A 26,161-nucleotide genomic window follows, 5' to 3' on the forward strand; every position below is an offset into this window, starting at 1 on the left:
TATATATAATTGAGGGGGGCTGTTTAAGCGGAGTGAGGAAAGTCAGTGGAAGTGCATACATGTACTTGTTTTCACCCACCTACCCAGTCTATGTCTTTTGGTTGGTGCGTTTAATCCATTTACATTTAAGGTAGTTATCAATATGTATAATCCTATTACCGTTTGCTTAATTGTTTGGGGTTTCATTTTCTGTAGGTCTTTTCCTTCTCTTGTGTGTTTCCTGCCTAGAGAAGTTCCTTTAACATTTGTTGTAAAGCTGCTTTGGTGGTGCTGAATTCTCTTAACTTTTGCTTGTCTGGAAAGCTCTTGATTTCCCCATCAAATCTGAAGGAGAGTCTTCCTGGATAGAGTATCCTTGGTTGTAGGTTCTTCCCTTTCATCACTTTAAATATATCATGCCATTCCCTTCTGGCTTGTAGAGTTTCTGTTGAGAAATCAGCTGATAGTCTGATGGGAGTTCCCTTATATGTTATTTGTCATTTTTCCCTTGTTGCTTTTAATATTTTACCTGCCTTTAATTTTTGCCAGTTTGATTACTGTGTGTCTCAGTGTGTTCCTCCTTGGGTCTATCCTGGTTGGGACTCTCCGTGCTTCCTGGACTTAGTTGATTATTTCCTTTTCCATGTTAGGGAAGTTTTCAGCTAATGTCTCTTCAAATATTTTCTCAGGTCCTTTCTCTCTTCTTCTTCTGGGACCCTTATAATGTGAATGTTGGTGCATTTCATTCTGTCCCAGAGGTCTCTTAGGCTGTCTTCATTTCTTTTCATTCTTTTTTCTATATTCTGTTCTGTGGCAATGATTTCCACCATTCTGTCCTCCAGGTCATTTATCTGTTCTTCTGTCTCAGTTAGTCTGATGTTGATTCCTTCTAGTGTATTCTTCATCTCTGTTTGTTTCTTCTTTAGTTCTTGTAGGTCTTGGTAAATATTTCTTGCATCTTCTCAGTCTTTGGCTCCATAGTTTTTCCTGAGATCCTGGATCATCTTCACTATCATTATTCTGAATTCTTTTTCTGGAAGGTGGCCTATCATCGTTTCATTTTGTTGTTTTTCTGGGGTTATATCTTGTCCTTTCATTTGGGACATAACTTTCTCCATTTTCATCATGTTTAACTTTCTGTAATATGGTTTTTATTTTAGCCACTGTGAGACTGTGCTTCTTCTTGCTTCTTCTGTCTTCGCTCTGATGATGAGACTAAGAGGCTTGTGTAAGCTTCTTAATGGGAGGGACTGGTGATGGGAAAAACTGGGTCTAGTTCTACGGGTTCTTTTATAGGGTTAATGGTGAACTCCAAGAGGGTTTATGCCAAGGGGGACCTTTCTTCCTGCTGTTGCCAGTGCCCGCATCCCTGTGGTGAGCTCTTCCTGACCCATGCCTCCACAGGAGGCACTCCAACACTAGCAGCTAGTTTTGGTTCAGTCTCCCGTGGGGTCACTGCTCCTTTGCTCTGGGTCTTCGTGTGCATAAGATTTTGTTTGCACCCTCTAAAACTGTTTCCCCCAGTTCTATGGACGTCTTAATCAAATCTTGCTGGGCTTCAAGGTCAGATTCCCTGGGGATTGCCAGTCTCTTTGTCAGATCCCCAGGCTGGGAAGCCTGTCATGGGGTTCAGAACCTTCCTAACAGTGGGAAAACTTCTTTGGTGGTATCGTTCTCCAGGTTATGGGTCACCCAACCGGTGGGTATTGGGTTTGATTTTGTTGTGAACTTGCTCCTCCTACCATTTTGCTGTGGCTGCTGCTTTGTCTTTGGACATGGGGTATCTTTTCTGGTGCATTCCAGTGTCCTCCTGTCAATGATTGTTCAACAGCTAGTTGCAATTTTGGTACTTTTGCAGGAGGAGTTGAATGCAAAAGCAAAATATGATCATTAATTTTATTATCAGAAAGGAAGAAACATTCATATCCATACACTTTCTTTTCTAGCTAAGTCAAGAGTATTTTCTCATATTTTATTGAAGAAGGAAATGGCAACCCACTCCAGTACTCTTGCCTGGAGAATCCCAGGGACAGGGGAGCCTGATGAGCTCCATCTCTGGGGTCGCACAGAGTCGGACATGACTGAAGCGACTTAGCAGCAGCAGCAACAACAGTAGCTCTCTGTGATCTCATCCATTATCAGAGTTCAGCTTGGCAGGTGACTTTGGAATCTTGAGCCTGGATCTCATTTCCATATTACAGATGCATGCTGAAATTTCCACTTAAATGCTCATACTTTCAGTCAGAGATTCATCATCTTCCCCAGATGGCTCATTTCCTATGTGTGTTAGTGCGTTTCTGTTCTCTTAATCAACAAACCTTAAAACTTCCATATTTTTTTCAACTCTCCACTCCCCACACAAGCTAAATGTGGGGCTTCTATTTCAGTGGTGCCTTTGCATTCTGTTGGTGTTTTTCCACTTTTGTGGCTCAGTTCTGAACTTATTTTCCTCTTGTCTGCTCCATTACAATAGCTTGTTTAATAGCCTCAGTTCTTCCAGTGTCAACCCCTGTCTAAATCGTCTTAAATACTCTTGCCAGAGTTCTCTTAAAGCACAACTCTCATCATCATTAGCTCCTTTTTCCAACATAATAATATCCTAACTCCTTGGCATGACATTTAAAGCTTTGATAATCTGGCCACCAACTACTTTCTAGCAGAGTCTTCCATTCCTCTCACTCACACACTGTAGGTACCACTCTCTGGAATGTTCCTTTTACATGTTTCATTCCCTTGCATCATTACTTATACTGTTTCCTCCATCTAGAATGCTTTCGCTCTTCCTGTTCCTCCCATTTTAATTTAACTCATGAAAATTTTCCTGAGTCTTTGTCATAAACAGTGGATTGTGCTAGCTATTGTGGATTCAGAGATAAGAACGATTACTCTTTCCCTTGAAGACGTCACAGCTGTTTTCAGAGGCATCAGTAAGTTGAAGTTTACATGTTGTTTCCTCTGTGAAGCCTTTCTAATTTCCTAGCTTAAATTAACTTTATTTCTTTCATGTTTTTAAAAGTCTTCTCTTTCTTATTTTTCAAGCTTTTTATACAGCTTTAAGGGTTACTTTCCATTTACAGTTACTACAAAATATTAGCAATATTCTCTGTGTTGTACAATATATCCTCGAGTCTACCTATCTTATACCAACTATCCCTATCTTATACCCAGTAGTTTGTGCCTCTCACTTCCCCATCTCTGTTGCCGGCTCCTCACTCCACTTTGCACTGGTAACACTAACTTGTACTCTGTATCTCTCACTTATAAATTTTATATAGGCCTTATATGCTTCATTATGTTATAAGCTTCTGTGCATCACATTACCTGCATCCTTAGGTCCCTATGCATGACATGCTATAACTTTCGTATGGTAGGTGTTCAATAACTTTTTGCAGGGTTGCATACATAGTCAGTTGGCTAAGATGATGCATACTGAAAAGTATGTATTATTGTCTGTCAAATTACCCACAGAGGGTATTCTTAGGGTCCTGTTTGAAAACTTGCTTTTAGGTCTTATCTTAAAAGGTTCAGTTCAGTTCAGTCACTCAGTCGTGTCCAACTCTTTGTGACCACATGAATTGCAGCACGCCAGGCCCCGCATCCATCACCAGCTCCTGGAGTTCACTCAGACTCATGTCCATTGAGTTGGTGATGCCATCCAGACATCTCATCCTCTGTCATCCCCTTCTCCTCCTGCCCCCAATTCCTCCCAGCATCAGAGTCTTTTCCAATGAGTCAACTCTTTGCATGAGGTGGTCAATGTATTGGAGTTTCAGCTTCAGCATCAGTCCTTCCAAAGAACACCCAGGACTGATCTCCTTTAGGATGGACTGGTTGAATCTCCTTGCAGTCCAAGGGACTCTCAAGAGTCTTCTCCAACACCACAGTTCAAAAGCATCAATTCTTCGGCACTCAGCTTTCTTCATAGTCCAACTCTCTCACATCCTTACATGACCACTGGAAAAACCATAGCCTTGACTAGATGGACCTTTGTTGACAAAATAATGTCTCTGCTTTTGAATATGCTGTCTAGGTTGGTCATAATTTTCCTTCCAAGGAGTAAGCATCTTTTAATTTCATGGCTGCAATCACCATCTACAGTGATTTTGGAGCCCCCCAAAATAAAGTCTGACACTGTTTCCACTGTTTCCCCATCTATTTTCCACGAAGTGATGGGACCAGATGCTGTGATCTTAGTTTTGTGAATGTTGAGCTTTAAGCCAACTTTTTCACTCTCCTCTTAAAAGCTTAGGTGAGTGTAAGTTTCAACAAAGACCAGACATTTAAAAAGTTTTCCACCATGTGTGTAACCACATATGGAGTGTAGGCTTTGAAGTCATCAGGAACTCTAATAGCATGTGGAGAGGAGCCTGAAATAATTTGGACAAAGAAAGGAGTCAGACTTTCAGGGAAGGCCTCCCAAAAGGACAGGTGAGCTGAAGATCAGGCTTAGAATGGATTTGAACCAAACTTGTATTCACATGAGAGATAATGGCTTTTTCAATTTGAAATAACTGACTAGTCTGTTGTGGAAATGGTTACTGGTTAAGTAACTGAAGAATCCCCGTCTTCCTATCCCTACTATGATTACTTCATTTCATTACAAAACCTGTATTTTATTTTTTGAAATCATTTATATTTCATTTTTTACTTTTGCCTGGCCTCCATGGTATTTGGGATCTTAGTTCCTTGATCAGGGTTTGAACTCCTGCCCCCCCAGTGGAGGTGAGCAGTCCTAATCACTGGACTGCCATGGAGTTCCCCTAAGAAAACTCAATATTTTAATATGGCTGTTCACGTTTCGAGCCTCCAGTGTTTGAAATATAGAGGTCAAATCTGTTTTAGGCTTTACTCGGTTGTATCCATGATTCATCCAGGCCAGGATTCTTCTGCTAATATATATTGAAGTATTGTGCTGTGGGGAGATACTGGGCGCATGGCCTCATTTTCATCTTAATCCTAAACTAAGGTTAAATGTACCTAAAATATTTTTCATATACTTTTCATATTGTATTTTTTCTACATTTTCTTTGAATTTGCTTTTATTTAAACTTGACTTCTTCGTGGAATAATGTATGCTTCATATGTGTAATTCACTTTGGAAATTATTTTCTTTTTTAATTGGAGGATAATTGGTTTATAAGGTTGTATTGGTTTCTGCCATAAAACAATGCAAATCAGCCATAATTTTACATATATATATATATATATATATATATCTCCCCTCCTTCTTGAACCTCCCTCCCCACTCACATCCCACCCCTCTAGGTTGTCACAGAGTGCCAGACTGTGTCATATAGCAGCTTCCCACTAGCTGTCTGTTTTACACATTATTGATTGTTTTTGGCTGCACTGGGTCTTTGTTGCTTTGAGAGAGCTTTCTCTAGTTGCGGCAAGTGGGGGCTGCTCTTTATTGTGGTGCACGGACTTCCCACTGTGGTGTCTTCTCTGGTTGTGGAACTCAGGCTCTAGGTGAGTGAGCTTCAGTAGTTGTGGTTCGCAGGCTCTACAGGGTGAGTTCAGTGCTTGTGGCACACTGGCTTAGTTGCCCCAAAGAATATGGAATCTTCCTGGACCAGGGATGGAACACGTGTCTGGCCAGGTGGATTCTTATCCACTGTGCCACCAGGGAAGTCCCACTTTGGAAATTATTAACAAGCCCCAAATTTACATGCTTAAGTGTTGAAGGAATTCTTATCATCCCAGTGTTTGGCATTTTTGGGTTCTTACTTCAGTGATTACCTTTGATCATATATGGCACGTTTATAGTTCCTATATGCTGTCAAATATGCCACAATTTTAAGATGCACCATTATTTTACATACAGCTAAGAAAAAAAAACCACTGTTATTTAAACGGACACTTTCCTGTGATTTATACTTATTGGAAAAGCTCTCAGACTTTAGAAAAATATTTTTTATCATATGTCACTCATATGTATATGTAAGTTGTAAGAAGTTAATAAAATAAATTGGTTAATTCCCCAAACTTCATATTGGCTCTAACTCGTGAATTACTCTTCAGGCATGACTAATGTTTGTGTTTTTCCACCCAGTATCATCCCCCATACTGTTAAGAATGTTGATGGTGAAGCATTTCTTTAAAAAGTGCTTCTTATATGATATTTGTATATATATGAAATTGATGGTACTGATGAACACATTTGCAGGGCAAGAATACAGACACAGAAAACAGACTTGTGGACACAGCGGGAGAAGGAGAGGGTGGGATGAATTGAGAGAGTAGCATTGAAACATGTACATTATCATGTATAAAATAGATAGCTAGTGGGAAGTTGCTGTACCGGTTCTCTATAACAACCTAGAGGGGTAAGATGGCATGGAGCAGTGGGCAGGAGGTTCAAGAAGGAGGAGACATATATATACTTTTGGCTGATTCATGTCATTGAATGTCAGAAACCAATACAAAATTATAAAGTGATTATCATCCAATTAAAAATTTTTTAAAAAGTGCTTCGTGGTTGAATAAATGTTGCTTCCTAAGACATAGAAACTTTTAAAGCTAATGAGTTTTAGAATTCTTTGGTTCACTCCCTGGGACCCACCCTTCATGGTGAGAGTGTGGAGTGGTGTCCTGATCTCAGATCTTGGCATGCCAGGCATCCATCTTCTCTCTGGCTTGCCCAGGCCAAGGGGTAGAAACCGAAACACACTGAAGTACTTGGCGCTAAGCCAAGTGATTTTTCCTGTTTTCAACCTTGACACTGTAGTCTGCTCATTGCGTGAATGAGTGGAAAATTTTGAGCAAGAAGTAACTTCTTGCCAGATCTCTTTCAAATGCTCAAATCCACCTCTTTAATGGCATCTTTGTAGACATGCGTAACTGAGTTAGAGATGTCATAATCTAGGCAATTTTTTTCTGCCAGAAAGGAAAAAAGAATTAGCTTTTGTAAATCAGTTCGTTTTGGCAACTGTGGCTTGTTTTATTAAGCAAGGAGTAGCCTCTATCTTTTGAAAAATGTAATTTTTTATTTTGTCTTTCATTGATAGAGCAATTGCAGTATGAGAAAAGACAAAAGAAACTCCCTGGTGTCCTTTATATAATTTCTCAGACTACAGTTGCAGGGGCTAATTGTTACTACATGGGATTTTTTTGAGGCTGTGTATTTGAACATCATGTATTTGGTCTTATGGGAAAAAAATTTTGTGAATGCTTTTGGCTACAAACTACCCTGTTCCCCTTTGAATTAGGGTATGTGAAAACAACTGGCACATAGCCCAAGTGCTATTTCCTTTGTGCTCCCCTATCTGTTGCTACCCTGAACATGCCCGAGGAACTGTCATTTGCTTGCTCACTGCTTGGCCACATAGGATCTGGCCAAGATCCTGTTCCCCAAGATCTCCAGTGAATTTCCCTCTTGCTTGAGTTTGTCTCTTCAGAGGCATTTCCTCATAAGGGAAGCAGATAGCTGTATCTGTCATTCGTAGTTAACTATTGAATTGTGCTGCTTCATTCTAGAATCCCTTTTCTTTAGTTTATTCTAGCCATGTTTTTCCTGCACCCATATCTATGAAGAAACATAAGCTCTTGACCTGAAATTTTCTGGTTGTTTATTTTCTCTTTTTCCATTTACTTAATTATAAATGGATTCATGTCATGAATTATAATCATTAGTTCTCATGGAGATATGATGCTGAGTTATTATCACTAAAATATTTTACTGTCATACCTCATTTTTATTGTTTGAGAAATTAAAATGATGCTTATAGGTGTGAAATGTTTTGGGCTACCTCAGGATAGAAATCAACTTATTAACAATTACTTTCAGTTTAATTTAACCTTCAACTAGTTAAAGGTGGAAACATAACTTTACATAGGCTCAAGTTAATTTTTTAAAATTGTAGTTGATTTACAATGTTGTTAGTTTTCTGGTGTACAGCAAAGTGAATGCTATATATGTGTGTGTGTGTGTGTGTGTGTGTGTGTGTGTATATATATATATATATATATATACTTTTTCATACTCTTTTCCATAAGGGTTTATAATAGGATATTGAATATAGTTCTCTATTCTATACAGCAGGACCTTGTTGTGTATCTATTTATATATATAGTAGTTTGGGTATGTGTCTGTGCTCAGTCACTCAGTCATGTCCAACTCTTTGTGGTCCCTTGGACTGTAGCCTGCCAGGCTCCTCTGTCATGGAATTTTCCAGGCAAGAATACCAGACTGTGTTACTACTTCCTACTTCAGGGAATCTTCCTGAACCAGGGACTGAACCTGCTTCTCTTGTATCTCCTGCATTGGCAGGTGGATTCTTTACCTCAGCCTCCATCTGGGAAGCCCATATAGTAGTTTATGTCTGCTAATTCAAGTTAATTTTTTTAATATAGAAAGTCCTAACATGTCCTGTAATTTTAGGTACAGCAGCTCATATCTGATATTCAGCTTTCTTCACTAATCATTTTGATCATAAAGCCATAATTAGGTACCATTGGTGGGAGTTACTAGAAGTGAATATGTATTAGTAGTACCTAGGAAGACAAATGTGCTTTGAAGAACTATTTTTGCTATTGGTTCTGATGGCTTGCTTCAGAACCTATTTAAATACTTGTATATTTGCTATCACTATGTTTTCCATTATTATGAAAATATTAAATAGTATCTGTTTGACATAAATTACCCCCTGTATTCCTTACTGGTTTAAAGTAAAATTGGTGACATATATATAATTTTTGTGGACTTTTACTATATCCACATTAAGAAAACATGACTGAAAATGTTAGCTGGAACCAGTTGAAAACTAATGTGATTATATTTTAATTGTGAACTAGCTGATGATCTGGGAGTCTTTTTCTCATTTGGGACTTGTATACTTTTGAAATCTCTTGTGCATTGTTCACTGTTCTGCAGAAGGTTCATGCTAGTTGCCTGAAATAGGAAGTAAAGAGTTGAGCTTCAGTAAAATGGTTTCTATTGAACACTTATTATATACCAATTACTTTGCAAAACAGATTATGTATCAAGAGATATAGAATGGTTTCTGCACTCAAAATTATATGCTATTAATAAAAGTAAAAATATCCAGTTTGTACTGGATATTGTCCTAAGTGGTGAGGCAGAGAGGGTTGTTTGGGATGGAGGTTTGGGGTGGAGGTCAGGGAGGAACTGGTGCCCATTGTTTAGAAATGGGCAATACACAGTTGCATATTGTATTCAGTTTGGTTCAGTTGCTTAGTCGTGTCCGGCTCTTTGTGACCCCATGAACCACAGCATGCCAGGCCTACCTGTCCATCACCAGCTCCCAGAGTTTACCCAGATTCATGTCCATTGGGTCGGTGATGCCATCCAACCATCTCATCCTCTGCTGTCCCGTTCTCCTCCTGCCCTCAATCTTTCCCAGCATCAGGGTCTTTTCAAATGAGTCAGCTCTTTGCATCAGGTGGCCAAAGTATTGGAGTTTCAGCTTCAACATCAGTCCTTCCAATGAACACCCAGGACTAATCTCCTTTAGGATGGACTAGTTGGATCTCCTTGAAGTCTAAGGGACTCTCAAGAGTCTTCTCCAACACCACAGTTCAAAAGCATAAATTCTTCGGTGTTCAGCTTTCTTTATAGTCCAGCTCTCACATCCATACCTGACTACTGGAAAAACCATAGCCTTGACTAGACTGGCCTTTGTTGACAAAGTAATGTCTCTGCTTTTGAATATGCTGTCTAGGTTGGTCATAATTTTCCTTCCAAGGAATAAGCATCTTTTAATTATAGATATTGTATAGATATAATACACAGTCATATATGTACTCTGTGCTCAATTCCTGGAGCCCTAAAAACAGATGGGTATGTTGCTGTTAGGGATCTGATTTTACCAAATATTCAACAATTCTTCATGAAGTTCCAAAAATAAAGTACAGTCTTCTCTCAATTACATGGTAGTTTTATTCTGAGAAAAGCCAGTGTGTTGCTTAAATTCTTGTTTGTATATAAAGCAGAATTAGACTCAAGCTCAGATAGCTTCACCTATATGGAGGTGTAGAAAATTTGATTAGAAAATTAACAGGATGTGGGGTAGATGTTCAGTGTATAGGACTCTCTCCCTGATTCAGGATGTTTAACATTCCTGGTTCTGCAGTCACTGTGAAATATCTTCAATAATTTCCAGACTGCCCTCCCTTGACAGCCAGTGCCTTAGTGTAATATCAATCACTATGTAACTTCTGTATCCCAATTTTCCCATTTTGTTTAAGTATTTGGTTGTTGCTGTTTTGATTTTTAGCTGCCAAAGAGGATGTTTAAAATGTAATCCTCTAATAAGTCAAAGGTCATGTGTTATTTAAATATTTTCTCCGGGAAGATTAATTCTGTGGATTTCATAAGTAGTACATTTTTTATTCAATTTAGCCACATTTGCTAAACTAGGTACCATGTAGGTCTGGGCTATGGCTTTTGCTCTTATGTGGATGGCTAATAACAGCCCATCAGGAAAATCAGTTGTGTGATGAGTGTGTGGAGAACTGGACAGATGATAATACTTTGTGGAGGGTTGAGGGAAGGTCAGGGGAAATGACAGAGATTGTTACATTTGAGTTAGGTCTTAAGGAATGAGGATAATTTTTACAGAATTTAGGAACATACTGTTTTGTAACAGAAAGTTGAATTTCACTACCTTCTAGTGTTGGAGGGCCCGCTGTGGAGGCGTGGGTTCCCAGGGCTCACTACAGGGACAGTGGTACTGGAAGGTTCCCCTCTGGCATACCTCTTGGAGTTTGCCATTAACCTTACAGCTGGGTTGCCTCAGGCCAAACAACTACTAGGGAGAGAGTAAAACCCCACCCATCAGCAGATAATTGCAACTAAAACTTTACTGAGCAAGACCACTGCCCATCAGAGCAGGACCCAGTTTTTGCCATCACCAATCCCTCCCATCAAGAAGCTTACACAAACATATTAGCTGCTTCCATCAGAGGGCAGACAGAAGAAACAAGAAGAAGCACAGTCTCACAGCAGATAAAGCAAAAACCACAGTACAGAAAGTTAATCACAATTAAAAGCAGAAAGCTATGTTCCAGATGAAGGGACAAGATAAAACCCCAGAAAAGCAACTAAATGAAATGAAGGTAGGCAACCTTCCAGAAAAAGAATTCAGAATAATGATAGTGAAGATGAACCAGGATCGGGAATACAATGGAGGCAAAGATTGAGAGGATGAAATAAATATTTACCAAAGACCTACAAAAACTAAAGAAGAAACAGAGATGAAGAATACACTAGAAGGAATCAATAGTAAAATAACTGAAACAGAAGAACAGATAAATGACCTGGAGGACAGAATGGTGGAAATCATTGCCACAGAACAGAATATATAAAAAAGAATGAAAAGAAATGAAGAGAGCCTAAGAGACCCCTGGGACAACATTATATGCACAAACATTTACATTATAGGGGTCTCAGAAGGAGAAGAGAGAGAGAAAGGACCTGAGAAAATATTTAAAGAGATAATTAGCTGAAAACTTCCCTAACATGGGAAAGGAAATAGCCAATTCCAGGAAGTACAGAGAGTCCCAACCAGGATAGATCCAAGGAGGAACACACTGAGACACACAGTAATCAAACTGGCAAAAATTAAAGACAGATAAAATATTAAAAGCAACAAAGGAAAAACGACAAATAACATACAAGGGAACTCCCATCAGACTATCGGCTGATTTCTCAACAGAAACTCTACAAGCCAGAAGGGAATGGCATAATATATTTAAAGTGATGAAAGGGAAGAACCTACAACCAAGGATACTCTACCCAGCAACACTCTCCTTCAGATTTGATGGAGCAATCAAAAGCTTTCCAGACAAGCAAAAGTTAAGAGAATTCAGCACCACCAAACCAGCTTCACAACAAATGTTAAAGGAACTTCTCTAGGCAGGAAACACAAGAGAAGGAAAAGACCTACAGAAAATGAAACCCCAAATAATTAAGGAAACTTAATTTGATTATGCCAAAGCCTTTGACTGTGTGGATCACAATAAACTGGAAAAATTCTGAAAGAGATGGGAATACCAGACCACCTGACCTACCTCTTGAGAAACTTGTATGCAGGTCAGGAAGCACCAGTTAGAACTGGACATGGAACAACAGACTGGTTCCAAATAGGAAAAGGAGTATGTCAAGGATGTATATTGTTACCTTGCTTATTTAACTTATATGCAGAGTACATCTTGAGAAACACTAGGCTGGAGGAAGCACAAGCTGGAATCGAGATTACTGGGAGAAATATCAATAACCTCAGATATGCAGATGACACCACCCTTATGGCAGAAAGTGAAGAAGAACTAAGAGCCTCTTGATGAAAGTGAAAGAGGAGAGTGAAAAAGTTGGCTTAAAGCTCAACATTCAGAAAACTAAGATCCCATTACTTCATGGCAAAGAGATGGGGAAATGGTGGAAACAGTGTCAGACTTTACTTTTCTGGGCTCCAAAATCACTGCAGATGGTGATTGCAGCCATGAAATTAAAAGATGCTTACTCCTTGGAAGGAAAATTATGACCAACCTAGATAGCATATTCAAAAGCAGAGACATTACTTTGTCAACAAAGGTCCATTTAGTCAAGGCTATGGTTTTTCCAGTGGTCATGTATGGATGTGAGATTTGGACTCTGAAGAAAGCTGAGCACTGAAGAACTGATGCTTTTGAACTGTGGTGTTGGAGAAGACTCTTGAGAGTCCCTTGGACTGCAAGGAGATCCAACCAGTCCATCCTAAAGGAGACCAGTCCTAGGTGTTCATTGGAAGGACTGATGCTGAAGCTGAAACTCCAATACTTTGACCTCCTCATGTGAAGAGCTGACTCATTTGAAAAGACCCTGATGCTGGGAAAGATTGAGAGCAGGAGAAGGGGATGAGAGAGGATGAGATGGTTTGATGGCATCACCGACTCGATGGACATGGGTTGGGGTGGACTCCGGGAGTTGGTGATAGACAGGGAGGCCTGGCATGATGTGGTTCACGGGGTTGTAAAGAGTTGGACACGACTGAGTGACTGAACTGAACTGAATTAAGGAAACAATAATAGGATCGTACATATTGATATCTACCTTAAATGTAAATGGATTATATGCACCAACCAAAAGACATAGACTGGTTGGTTGGGTGCAAACATGTGCACTTCCACTTACCACATCACTCTGCTCGATGCCCACCCCCACCAAATTATATGTAATTATTTTATATTAAGTTAATTATGTTCCCATTATGGCATGCAGTTGTAGTTATCTTTTATATTTTGTCTGGCTACTGCTTGTGAAAACCTGATAAACATCTTTTACTATTGTGATTATGTAACTATTATTCACTTAATACCACTATATCAAGATTGATCAACAGAAAAATAATAGAACTTTATCACCAAGGCTACAATTTAATAGAAAAACCTGTAATCACTTTTTAAAATCCAGATGCAAAAAAAAAAAAATAAAATCCAGATGCATTTCAGAATTATCTTGAAACTTTTTAAAAAAATACAAATGCTCAGGTATTGCTTTTTTTCTCCAGAGCTCCAGATATGTTTCTAATGAGCAGTCGTGTTTAAAAACAACTGGACTACATGATGATCTTTTGCTTTTGTCTAGTTTGTTTCACTTTTTCTTTTTCATATTCAATGATCCCATTATATTTAGTTTATGTTCTCTAATTTCCCCATCTTTTATTTTTTGATGTTCTTTCCAAAGCCTTTATCAATTATTGTAGAAAAGCTTTTGTATACATTTATGTTAATTTGTATAATATATGTCTTAGAAAACTTACAAAATTTTGCCTAACTAAAAAATTATGACATTTTGACTCCACTTCTTTGACTTAGTATGAATAAACTGCTTGATTTCTGATTAAAAAATAGATATGCAACAAGAAAGGTTTACTGTATAGTATAGGGAACGGTAGTCAATATCTTGTAATAACCTATAATGGAAAATAGTTTAAAAAATAATTTATGTGTATTTATATAACTGAATCACCTTGCTGTGCACCTGAAACATTGTAAGTCAACTAAACTTCAATAAAAAAATACATATAAAAAAAAGCAAAGTAAGTAATTTATGGAAGAATGAAGGGATGATTCTTAGTTGGAAAATTTTTCTGTTTATTTTCCTATTAGCGTTTCGTAGGAAAAGTGAAGTCAAGATGTTAGTAACTGGGACAGTAGGAGGATGGCTTCCACCAATTTTGGCATGCTGACCAGGCCCCAGGTGTACTCCGACTCAGTTTGTAGAACTATGTTGCTTTTCTCCTAGTCTCTTTCTTTAGAAAAGAGAAAATTTGTAAACTATTATCTGTTCTGAAAATTTATAGACATTGCTACTTAAGAAATCTCTTTCTGAGTATCTGTCTCATTCAGGTCCAACTTGGGTAAGATGTTCTCAGTTTAGACTCAGTTGAAGAGTAAGAATTATAGATGTATTTTTTAATTCGTAGATCAATTTGATAATTGTAAAGCATGTTATAAATTGGAAAGGATTACAGAAATTATTCTTCTGATGTTAAGACTGAGGAAACAGTATAATCATAGCAAAGAGGAGCAAAGTAATTCTATAATTATTATTAGGGTCTGAGTCTTGTGTTTGCCATAATTTGTGAAGACACTTGACAAACTTTAACTCAGATTTTATTTATAACTCATTTTATTTATTTATAACTCACATGTTGTACTTACTGGATGTGTTTGGATATTTAAAGATATAATGGAATAGTCCTTTAAGAAATCAAGTTGAGTCATATTTCAAGGTGAAAATATCTTGAATGAGCTTTACTTGCTGTGATGTTACTTGATTTCTGTAGGTGATATGTTTCTCATCAGTAAAATTGTATGTATTTCCCCAGTCTGTTAAGAGTTTTTAAAATGGATATATGGCGCACAGCTTGATGCCTGACCCGTAATAGGTTCCATATTTCCATACATGCTTGCCATAAAACATTACTATTAATGTTATTTAAAACCCCCAATTTAACAGATATTTATTGAATACCTAGTATGTATCAGACAATATTTTAAGAACTAGAGAACAAAGCCAACAAAGGGATCATAGATTCTTATTTTCTAGAAACTCGCATTCTAACTGCAGAGATGGGTAAGCAATTGGTGTAATAAATAAGTAAATTATATGATAGGTTACAGGATGGTTAGGTCTATGGACCTAAGGAAAGGTGAAGCAGGGCATGGGGGATCAGTATTGTTCAGGGGGAAGAGACAAATCCTTGGAGATGACGGCGTTAATTGTGTCTCTTGAGTTGTGAATTGGCATTGCAAATAGCAACATAAATTACTTAAGTTGTGAGAAATTGGTCCCAAGCAAAGAACAGATAGTTTTGGGAGTGAGAAGCCTACATCTCCCAAAGAAGTATTCAACCCTTTTGTTCTGAAGAACAGTCGTTATGCTCTAGAGGCTGTGGAAATGCCAGATGTTAATTATTAGGCTTAAAACATGTGAAAAGTTATATACTTTTCCTTTCTCCAGAAAGTAAGAAAAAATAGTATTTTTTTATCTTTTCAGTGACAGTAAAATAAGCATTCCTCATAGTATTATCAAATCTTTCCTTTAGGAGCTATTTCCTTTACTTCCTAATGGATTTTGCCCTAATCCAAGCCAGAGGCACATTTATATTAAACCTCTCATCATATGACATTATTACTGTGTTTTCAAAAGTAAGAATGTTTCTGTTTTTCTCCTGAGTGTCACTTGACTGCAGGAAAGGAATGTGAGAAGGCCTCTTATCACAGTTAAAGTAGTTATTTAAGTACATTATTTAGTACTTTATGGTAGACAGTTCTTTGTCTGGAACTCACTTTAAAACTTAATGTAATGTGAATTCAATTTTAAAAATTCTTAATCAGATATTAGTTTTTCTGTATTTTAAAATCGTATGTCACATCCATACACAGAATATACAAACACTTATGTATTTTTCAGACACGTAGGTGCTCAGACATAAACTTGGATGCCATTTATATATATGTATATATAGTGTATAGATATTATATATACATATGTAAGCATATTTTAGTAATTAAGTTAATTCAGTTAATCTCTTGTTTGAAAGAATTGGGAAAACCATCAGATTCTTTAAAAATAAATTAATTGTGGCATTTGTTCAAGTCAAAATAATGTTCCAGTAGTGTCTGAGAGTTCTTACATTTCTGTGTTGCAGTGAGAAGGTATACAGTGGTATAATCTATAAGACTGGATTTTCAAAAGTAGTTTGAGAATTCCATACTTTTGTCATCAAAATATGATATTCAAATAGTTCTTTACTTGTCAAATGCATATATATAGTTAGTGAGTCTGAATGACTTGCTATTCTTGCATTTATTCTACAATTTCTAGAGTTCATGGTTGCTTTGAATTATATGTACTAAAGCTACTAAAAAGGCCGGTGTTATTCCCTTGGAATTAAAGCTGAAACTCCAGTACTTTGGCCACCTCATGAGAAGAGTTGACTCATTGGAAAAAACTCTGATGCTGGGAGGAATTGGGGGCAGGAGGAGAAGGGGACGACCGAGGATGAGATGGCTGGATGGCATCACGGACTTGATGGACGTGAGTGTGAGTGAACTCCGGGAGATGGTGATGGACAGGAAGGCCTGGCGTGCTGCGATTCATGGGGTCGCAAAGAGTCGGACACGACTGAGCGACTGAACTGAAGCAAGCAATTGTATCTTTTCCTACTTGGTGGAAGGACTAAGACTATCTCCTTTTGAAGACAGGTTGGAACATAGGATGTAAAAATGACCCTTGCATAAGTTATGACTGGACTCTGAAGAAGTAAACCAAGTATTTACTGACAGTATAGAGTTGTGCAATGTATAAGAGCATTGATCTGAATTTGAACACTGGGTTCAAAATTTTGTCTTGTTACTTTCTAGCTGGCTAATCTTGGGCAAGTTACTTAGCCTTCTGGGCTTTAGTGTCCTCATCTGTGAAATGATTGGAATAATAGTGTCTACCTTTAGGATCATTTTGAGAATTAAATGAATTGATATCTGTAAAGCACTTAAGACAGCTTGTTAAATAAATATGAAAACAGGTATCACAGTAAGTAAAAGAAAATGAGTCTTTATCTTTTAAAGAAATATATGGAATCCTTACTGATAAAATGATGTGGTATCTGGGATTTGCCTCAAAATAATCTCATAGCAGAGTGGAACATGGGAGTGAGTGAGAAAAGGGATGAAACAAGGTTGTTCATGTGTTGGTAACTGTTGAAGTGGAATGTAGGTATGTGATTTATTACACTATTCTTTTTAATAAAAGCTTGGAATTTTCCAATAAAAAGTCAAAACAACAGAAAAGGGTACTTTGTCCCCTCCCATTTTCTTTTTCCTTCCTTCCTCCTTCCATATCACTCCTTGTCTAAATCTGATATACCAGTTCTGTCTTTTTTGGTGTAGTTCAAATGCCACCTGGTATGAAGCCCTTCTTGGTAACCCGAGCCCCATCCCACCTCTTCTCTTCTGACTAATGTAACCCCCAGACCCCTCTTGGGCCTGCCTGTGGCATGCTGTGTGGCTCTGGGATTATTCCCATCTGGATGTTTTTCTTCTAGGCTTAAACTCCAAGGGGGCTAGGATAATCATGTAATTCCCATGGCAAACACCTCACATATCACATCTTCGTAGAACAAATGACATTTGTTGACTATAACTGAGAAGGAATGTAAAAACTTGATGTCACAGTTTTTACTAAGTACTGTGTTTCTGGATGAAAGATTATTATTAAGATTTTATAATGGTAGTTCCAAACAGATACTTGTGACTTTAAAGTATTTTTGTCTTTTGAAGTATTTCCTTTTATCATTTCAGGGATTTCATTTGGAAAGTTAATGTTGTCCAAGGTTACTAGCTAGCTTACAGAAATATCCATCTAATTCTGGAATACAGGGATTCTGACATGTGTGATTCTTGTTTTCTGTTTTGTAGTTATGGAAAATAAGATTTTCTTTTCATCTGTGATCCACATTATTTTTTCTGCTTATAGACTTGAATGATACAAAAAAGAGTCTGGTATGAAATTAGATAAAGTTAATGTTGAAAACCTAAATCATTGGACTTAGTTTTGCTTCCGGATAGGCCCTGCAACCATAGAAATAAAATAACCATAATTTTAGTCATCTAGCTCCCCCCATGACACAGGTAAGGTTTTCTTTAGGTATAGTCTTGAAATATGTAAAACATATAAAATACGTTTTGTTAAGTTAAAGTATATTTTATTATTTTAAAAATTATTAATTGACTTATTCGGCTGCATTGGGTCTTAGTTGCAGCACATGTGATCTCCGATCTCATTGTGGTGTGCAGGATCTTTAGTTGTGATATGCAGACACTTAGTTGCGGCCTGTGGGATCTAGTTCCCTGACCAGAAATTGAACCTGGGCCCCCTGCATTGGGAGCATGAAGTGTTAGCCACTGTACCACCAGGGAACTCCCTAAAGTATGCTTTAAACCCAAAGATTTTATGTCTGTTAAACAGTTGTAACTGGAATCTTTTTTATAAAGCAGAGACTATTTTAAAGCAAAAAATTATAATTAACCTCCCATTTAAGTATTTTAAGTTTGCTTGTTTAATAAGTTGAGCTTACCCAAGGTGATGAGTCCATTCATCTTAGTCTTTTCTTTACAGTAAATCTTTCTTGCTGAATTTATTGCTAAGTAGTGAAATTGGGCTACCTTGAATTTCACTTCAGTTTCTTTTTCATGTATTAATACATCCTCTATAGAGGTGAGAATCTCCAGTGAAATGGTTAAAAAAAGATGCTAACAGCAAAAAGAAGCGCTAAGGGCAGCAGCAATCTAAAAACTAAATAATCATGTTTCTAAAAAAATTAAAAGTGAGGTCATATTGCCTAACAGCATTTATACTGCCTTGACTTTCTCACTTGCAGCGGAGAGTAAAGAGTCTCTGGCTTTGATTTTCTCCACTCACTGCTGCATTGCCACCCCAGTGACATGTTCTCATTAACCGACTTCCTTGACCTTTTAGCTACTGCACTAAAGAATTCAAGTTCACAAGAATTGAATTGCCTCATTCATATGTGCAAGGTTCGAATCATGTTAAGTTTTAGGCGGGTGTCTGATTGTGAACAGGCTGCAAGTGAGAGTGGGTGTTCCTTAGTGAGGATCTGTGCTTGCTAAGCTGTATCATTTCCATTCACTCCTTTGCTCATTTAGTTTTTCCGTAGCACTAAGGACAGTGATTCTCAGTGTAGGCATTGTGAAACATTATGCTCTTTTTGGCTGACTAATGAGGCTCTGAGGCAATTAAAAAAAAAGAGTTTTTAAAAATATATCACATGATATTATTAAGAAGAATGAAGGAGTAAGTATTGAAGATAAGATGTCCAACAACTCCTCCAAATAAGGATTACTAACAGTTTGCAGAAGTGTTAATGATTTTTTTTTTCTTTTTACATAGATGAAACAAAAGAGTGTCAGAGCTTTTCTCTCTCATGCTTTCTTCGGGATAGAGACCTTGTTCCCTATGCCACTGAATCCTTCCTTGGCAATTAATAAAGTGCTTTGCACAAATTGAATATTCAGGAATTCACTTTCATTTGGGGCTTTCCCCATGGCTCATTGGTAAAGAATCTGCCTGCAGTGCAGCAACTGTAGGAGACTTGGGTTCCATCTCTGGGTCGGGAAGCTCCCTTGGAGGAGGGCATGGCAATCCACTCCAATATTCTTGCCTGGAGAATCCCCATGGACAGAGGAACCTGGTGGGCTACAGTCCATGGGGCTACAAAGAGTCAGACATGACTGAAGTGATTTAGCACACATACAGGCTAAAGGTACTTGGTACTGTTGGGACCTTTCATCAAACAAATTCGATCTACCTCTATAAGTGGATTTTTGACTTTAAAGATCAAGTTCTTTTTTTAATGGAAAAAAACATAAGTCTATGGAAAACCAGAAATATCCTGAGGAAAGTACCCATATGATGAGATCCTCTGTCATTCTGGGAAATTACACTATAACAACTTTTGTAAAAATTTCCTAAAATTTTAACATGGAGCCCCCTGTATTTTCTGTCAGTGTTTCTAGTTATAAAATAAAGTAAACAGATTTCATGCTAGTAATTTTATCTGTAATATTCCCACAATTTAATATGGTGTCTCCAGATCAAAACTAATGTACTTTTGGGTTATCTACTAGTTTGAATCACCTGTATCATTCTGCCCTCACTCAGTTGCTAACATGTATTCAGGGTCTGATGTATGAAAGGCATTGTTCTAGTTGTTCAAGGAAGCAAGAGTTGGAAGTAGTTAGGATGTCCTTTCTTTATTACAATTTTCAAATATCAAATCATAGTGAGTTTGAATGAAAAAATAACTCACTCTATTGAGTAGCTGTGTTTTAAAGATCTAGGCTTTATTTTTGTTGTTACAGATCAGAGAATAGAACAAAGAATTATATGATGTGTGCAATTAGTGCTATCCACTGAGAGTCTCTACCACTTTAGATTACTTTGGATATTTGAAAGCATGAAAGCTTTCAGACAAGTGTGTGTTGGAGTTGCAGATAATGGAAACCACTCTAGCTATATAAGCACAAAAGAAAAAAAATGGTCTGCCAAGGGAACTGTTGAATTGCTACCTTTATTAAGTTTAGGAAGCTGGGGCTCAGGATGTTTCTGCTAATTTCTGGTTTGACCACTCTAGTCATAACCAGTAGTCACAAACAACTTTTGTCTTTTGGGATGATTTGTCTTTTTGTCTTTTAGGTGTGATTCTCAATCACACTGCTGCCTGCACTATTAGCTTCAAAGCTGTCTTCTGCTTTTTATTGGTTTGGCCAAAAAGTTTGTTTGGGTTTTTCCGTAACATCTTATGGAAAAACTCAAGTGAACTTTTTGGCCAACCCAATGGATCTAGAGCAGCAAAACAAAACTCAACACAACCTTGAGTGCTGCTTCTCTCCTACTTAACTTGATTCTGATTTTAGGTGAAATTCAGAATGGTGAAACCTAAACTGCATTGAGAATGCTAGTTAAAAGGAGTCTGGAAAACAAGGCTTTGGCACTCTAGCCTCTGTAGTATAGGAAGATAAACAAGGAGATTGGAATAGAAGTTGAGTTAGCTGGTTGCTTTCTCTACCACAAATGCTCTTACTATTCCCTATGATTTCTAGGAAATAATCTTAAATTTAGAATTTGACTAAAGGAAATGATTTTCAGATATAGACCTGTATTTTGTATTTATATCTCCATGCAGATTTTTAAAATAGATTTTTTAAAAAAATTAAGTCTTCAGAAGAGTATCAGGTAATCAGGAGTTATGTAGTCAGATGTGCCAGCTGGAATGGTTGAAGTATCTATACGTGTAGTTATAGTTTGTATTCACTGTATTCTCCTTAGAACTTGGCTATCTTTTGAAATTGAACTTTTCCCACTGATACTTATGCTAGTGAATTTAATTAAAATTATTATAATTTGCCATAGAGAGCATCAAATAGAGCATAAACAGTATTAGTTTACTAACCTCTTTAATTTTGTGATCATGATATTGAATACACATTAAGTATAGTGTAGAATATTCAGCCCCAGGGCAGACAATGGCAGCGGAGAGTCTGGGGTGCCTCTATATTCTTAAGTAGAATATACTTAAGATAGAGCTCTTTCTTTCTGGAGGAACTTAACATTTAAGGAAACAGACAATACATATTGCTTTTTGATCTGAAAATTCTTCTGTCCAGTTTTATCTTTTCATGTAAAACTGAGCAGAGAGGCTGAGGGGTGTGGTTTTCAGCTGTATTTGGGAATACTTATGTGACTGGGAAATTTTCAGATGAGATAATGCGAGATTCCAGGCAGAGGGCCAGGCCGAGCCATAAGTGGCACCATAGAACCAGGCTGGGCTTGAGAGAGCTGGGGAGTCAGCATGAAGGCCATGGGGGAACTACTGTTCTGTGTATGTCACTGAAATTGTAGCCTTTTTCATACAGTATATATGTGTAAATACGAGCACCCAGAGAGCCGTACTTTGACGTGTTGCCAAGCACCTTTGGCCTCTAGTGGCTACTGAATGGGGAGAAATTCCAGCCTCAGTGAAAGCATCCGTTAGTGAAGGAATTTGTCCATCTCCTACCTCAGTTTCTCCATAGAGACAGTTTGTTATTTGACCTGAAAATGTTACATAATGTTTTAGGAACCAGATCTTAGAGTTTCCTAGTAAATAATGAATTTGTAATACCAATCAAATGTTATTTCCCTTTAAATAGATTTTTTCAGGCCTACCTAGAATTATCAGTTTTTACTTTATTTTGAAATAATTTCAAAATAGAAAAATTACAAGAATAGTATAGAAAAATTCTGTATACCCTTCACCCAGATTAACCATTTTTTAATGTTTTGTACACATATGTGCAAAACCACTTCTGTGTATATTTCCTAAGAACAAGGACATTCTCTTAATATAACCACATGGATATATAGTCCCTATTCAAAATTTGCCAGTTGTCCTAATAATATTCTTTAGAGCATATTTCCCTGTGATCAAGGTTCTAAGTCAAGATCACATATTGCATTTAATTTTCGTGTCTTTCTAGCTGTCTAATCTGGAACATTTCCCTAGCTTTTCATTTTCTTTCATGACACTGATATTCCTGAGGAGTATAAGCCAGTTATGTTACAGACTGACCATTAATTTTGGCTTGTGTGATTCAATTTTTAACAAATAAATGCCTTTATATTTTAATTTGAAAAACAGAAATATATGAGAAAGAAAACATTCACCTATGATCCTGCTAATCCAAGAATATAGTTGACATTGATGTATTTCCTTTCTTTCCCTATGAATATATTTTCTAAATTATTATTATTATTTTTTTAGCTGTTTGTATATTTTATTTTATTTTTTTAAAATTTTATTTATTTATTTATTTTTTAAATTTTAAAATCTTTAATTCTTACATGCGTTCCCAAACATGAACCCCCCTCCCACCTCCCTCCCCATAACATCTCATTCTGTATATACAGTTTTTTATATCTGATTTTATGAGAATTTCCCATCTTATGAAATGCTTTCTGAAAGCATATTTTAATAACTCCCTCATATTCCTTATTACAGTTATAGTAACATATTTAAATATTCTCTTATTATTGGACATTTAAATTGCTTCAGAAGCTCAGGACATTCCCAGTCTGACTTTTGAGTAAGATTTGCTTGTTCCCAATGTGCCAGTGTACCTGTCTGTTCAGAGTGCTTGTCACACAATCTGTACTGACAGTGTATTTTCATTTTCTCAGTTTGCCTGCTGGGAGATCACAGGGAGTTGAATATAGCTGAGTCAAACAGATGTTCAACTTGAATGCATATTCAAAGTCTTATCTTCTTGCAGTCCTATAAAAACTTCTTGACTTTGAGAGAAAGAGAAAGCTTCTGGTTGGAAGAACACCCCATAGTTTTTCAGTGGAAATAGCTGCCCATGGATTCCAGTTTGGTTCTGGTGTTCCCTTTGATGCTTTATAGCAACGACGAAAGAAGAGGTTGACTGAGTCTGTTGCCTCCTGAAGTACTTTTTCTCCCTCCTTCAGAATAAAGAATATGCATCATGTTCTCTGTGATTCTTTTCTTGACACTCCTGTCCAACCCTCCATGTTGGACCCAGCAGGGTTAATCACCCTTACTTCTGAGTTTTCCATGAATCCTGTCCTTAGGTCTGTTACTGTCTGTCCTTAGATCTGTTACTGTAAGTCCTCATGCTGTATTGTGTACAAGTCTGGCTCCCCCATAAAGTTTTGAGTTTTCTATCAGTTAAACTTTGCCCTGTAATGAACTACCCTAAAGGTTAGTGGCTTAGAACAGTAGCCATTAAAGTAGCTCATGACTTTGTGGAATCAGCAGTTTGGACTGTGCTCAGCATGGCTCAGTTAATTTTTGCTGGAATTAACTCTTACAGATGGCCACTGGGTTAGCTGGGGGCTGGCTGATTGATGACTATCCATTATTCTCTTGGGGTATCTCATTTTTAAGCTACTTGGGTTTATTGACTCATGGCTGTAATTTCTTGTTGATATATGGCTGTGACTCACCCTGTGGTTCCCAAGAGCATTAAGAGGGCAAACTCTAGTGTGCAAGGACTTTTCAGATTTCTGCTTCTGATACATTTGCTACTGTCCCATTGTCCAAGGCAAGTCATATGGCTGACCCCAGAGTCAGTGTGAGAGAGCACTATCAAAGGGTATAGATACGTGGACAAATGGGGCCGTTTCTTCAGTCAGTCCACTATAAGGTCCTTGATGTCAGGGTTGAACTTATCCATCTTTCTACCCTTAGCTTGTGTCATGTGTTTGACACAAGTTAGGTCCTTGGGAAAAGTTGAACTGATCTATATAGTTATCTGACTCCTTTAACATCTCTCCAGACTCTACAGTATAGCGAGAGCATTAAGGCAATACTCCTGGGTGCCAAACATTAGGAGACTGCTTCTGGCTATTGACCAGTTAGTTGATAAGGAACGTTCTAAGGAGAGAAGGTGGGTACACACTTGGTAAAATAATAATAATAATTTATTTAATTGGAGGCTAATTACTTTATAATATTTAGTGGGTTTTGCCATACCTTGACATGAGTCAGCCATGGGTGTACATGTATCCCCCATCCTGAACTCTCCTCCCACCTTCCTCCCCATCCCATCCCTCAGGGTTGTCCCAGTGCACTGGCTTTGAGTGCCCTGTTTCATGCATTGAGCTTGGTTAAGTCAGATTTTTAATGGAATCCTAATAACCTTTATCTTCTAGGTAAAGCATACATACTTTTATAGCTATACTGTACCCTTAATTTTCTTAAAAAGATGTCCATGATGTTTATTTTAATCTGATTATGTTCTATGAAACTATTAGGCTGTATTAGCTGTATTAGAGAGCATACACCTGTGTTTAGACCATATCCTGTAGAGTCAAAGCCTCTGAAGAAGTCTTGAAATTTCAAATAAGTATAAATTGTTCCTCCTTTAGATCTATGCACTGAGGGTCTCTGTTGTAGTCCTCTGACTTTAGCAGGTCTTACTCTGTGCTTCCTCTGGCTTCATGGGACTAGGAGTTGGAGGGGTCAAGGATGTGCCAAGGGTCACATTGCCACCTAGAGATTGTACCCTTCCTGCTCCTAAATTATGTTCCAGTGACTCAGACTCCACAGTTTTCTGTTTTCTGTCTAAAAGACCTTCAGTTGCTTTCAAGACTAATGTGGACCTCTTTGCTTTTCTCCTAAAGGCAGATAGCATCAAAGTATACTCCTGAGGCCCAAGAGATGGCCAAGGCATAGCATTTGCACAGTGAGGGGTTGGGGAGCAGATGGATCCTGGACTCTGGGTTGGGGTGCCCATAACCATGCTTTGGAGGCTCCTGAGGGTGTGGGTTGGAACTGGGTATATGATGAGATGTTGACAGGTCTTAGGCTAGGGGCACTTTGCCTTGAACTGCAAAGGTTGTGGATGATCTGATCAGGAATCTTGAAAGGCTGTTTGTTGACAGTCGTGGAGTATTCTAGAGTAGCAAGAGCTGGACTAGTCTCTTTGTTTTTGTTTGTTTTGTTTTAATTGAGGTATAGTTGATATTGTTGTTGTTCGGTTGCTCAGTTGCATCTGACTCTTTGTGACCGCTTGGATTGTATCACCCCAGGCTTCCCTGTCCATCCATTGACATGTCCATTTACATCTGGGAGAGAGTGACCATTGAGTGTCCACTCTCCCTCATATCTATTGACTCGATGATGCCATCCAACCATCTCATCCTCTGTTGCCTCCTTCCCCTCCTGCCTTAAATGTTTTTATATATTAGTATATAATATAGTGACTCATAATTTTTAAAGACTATATTCACTTATAGTTATTATAAAATATTTGTTATACTCCCTGTCTTGTACAATATATCCTTTCAGCTTATACACAGTAGTTTGTACCTCTTAATCTGTTACCCCTGCGCCCCCTCTTCCCTCTCTACTCTGGCAACCACTAGTTTCGCCTCTATATCTGTTATTTGGCTTGTCTTTTATTTATTAGTTTGTTGTAATTTTTAGATTCCACGTACAAGTGATATCATACCATATTTGCCTTTCTCTGTGTGACTTATTTCATTTAGCATAAGGCCCTCCAAGTTCATCCACGTTTTATACATGGCAAAATTTCATTGTGTTTTTATGGGTAAGTAGTATTTCATTAGAGACGAAAGTACCAGACCACCTTACCA

At 37.7% G+C, this 26,161-nt stretch overlaps 1 protein-coding gene across 6 annotated transcripts in view; it reads left to right on the top strand.

Moving 5' to 3' along the window:
• DNM3 (dynamin 3) overlaps positions 1–26,161 on the top strand; it is a 628,097-nt gene that overhangs the window by 26,413 nt on the left and 575,523 nt on the right. The gene's annotated exons all lie outside the window — the stretch shown is intronic.

The sequence above is a fragment of the Capra hircus genome, chromosome 16 (assembly GCF_001704415.2).
Source record: "Capra hircus breed San Clemente chromosome 16, ASM170441v1, whole genome shotgun sequence".
Lineage (NCBI taxonomy): Eukaryota > Metazoa > Chordata > Mammalia > Artiodactyla > Bovidae > Capra > Capra hircus.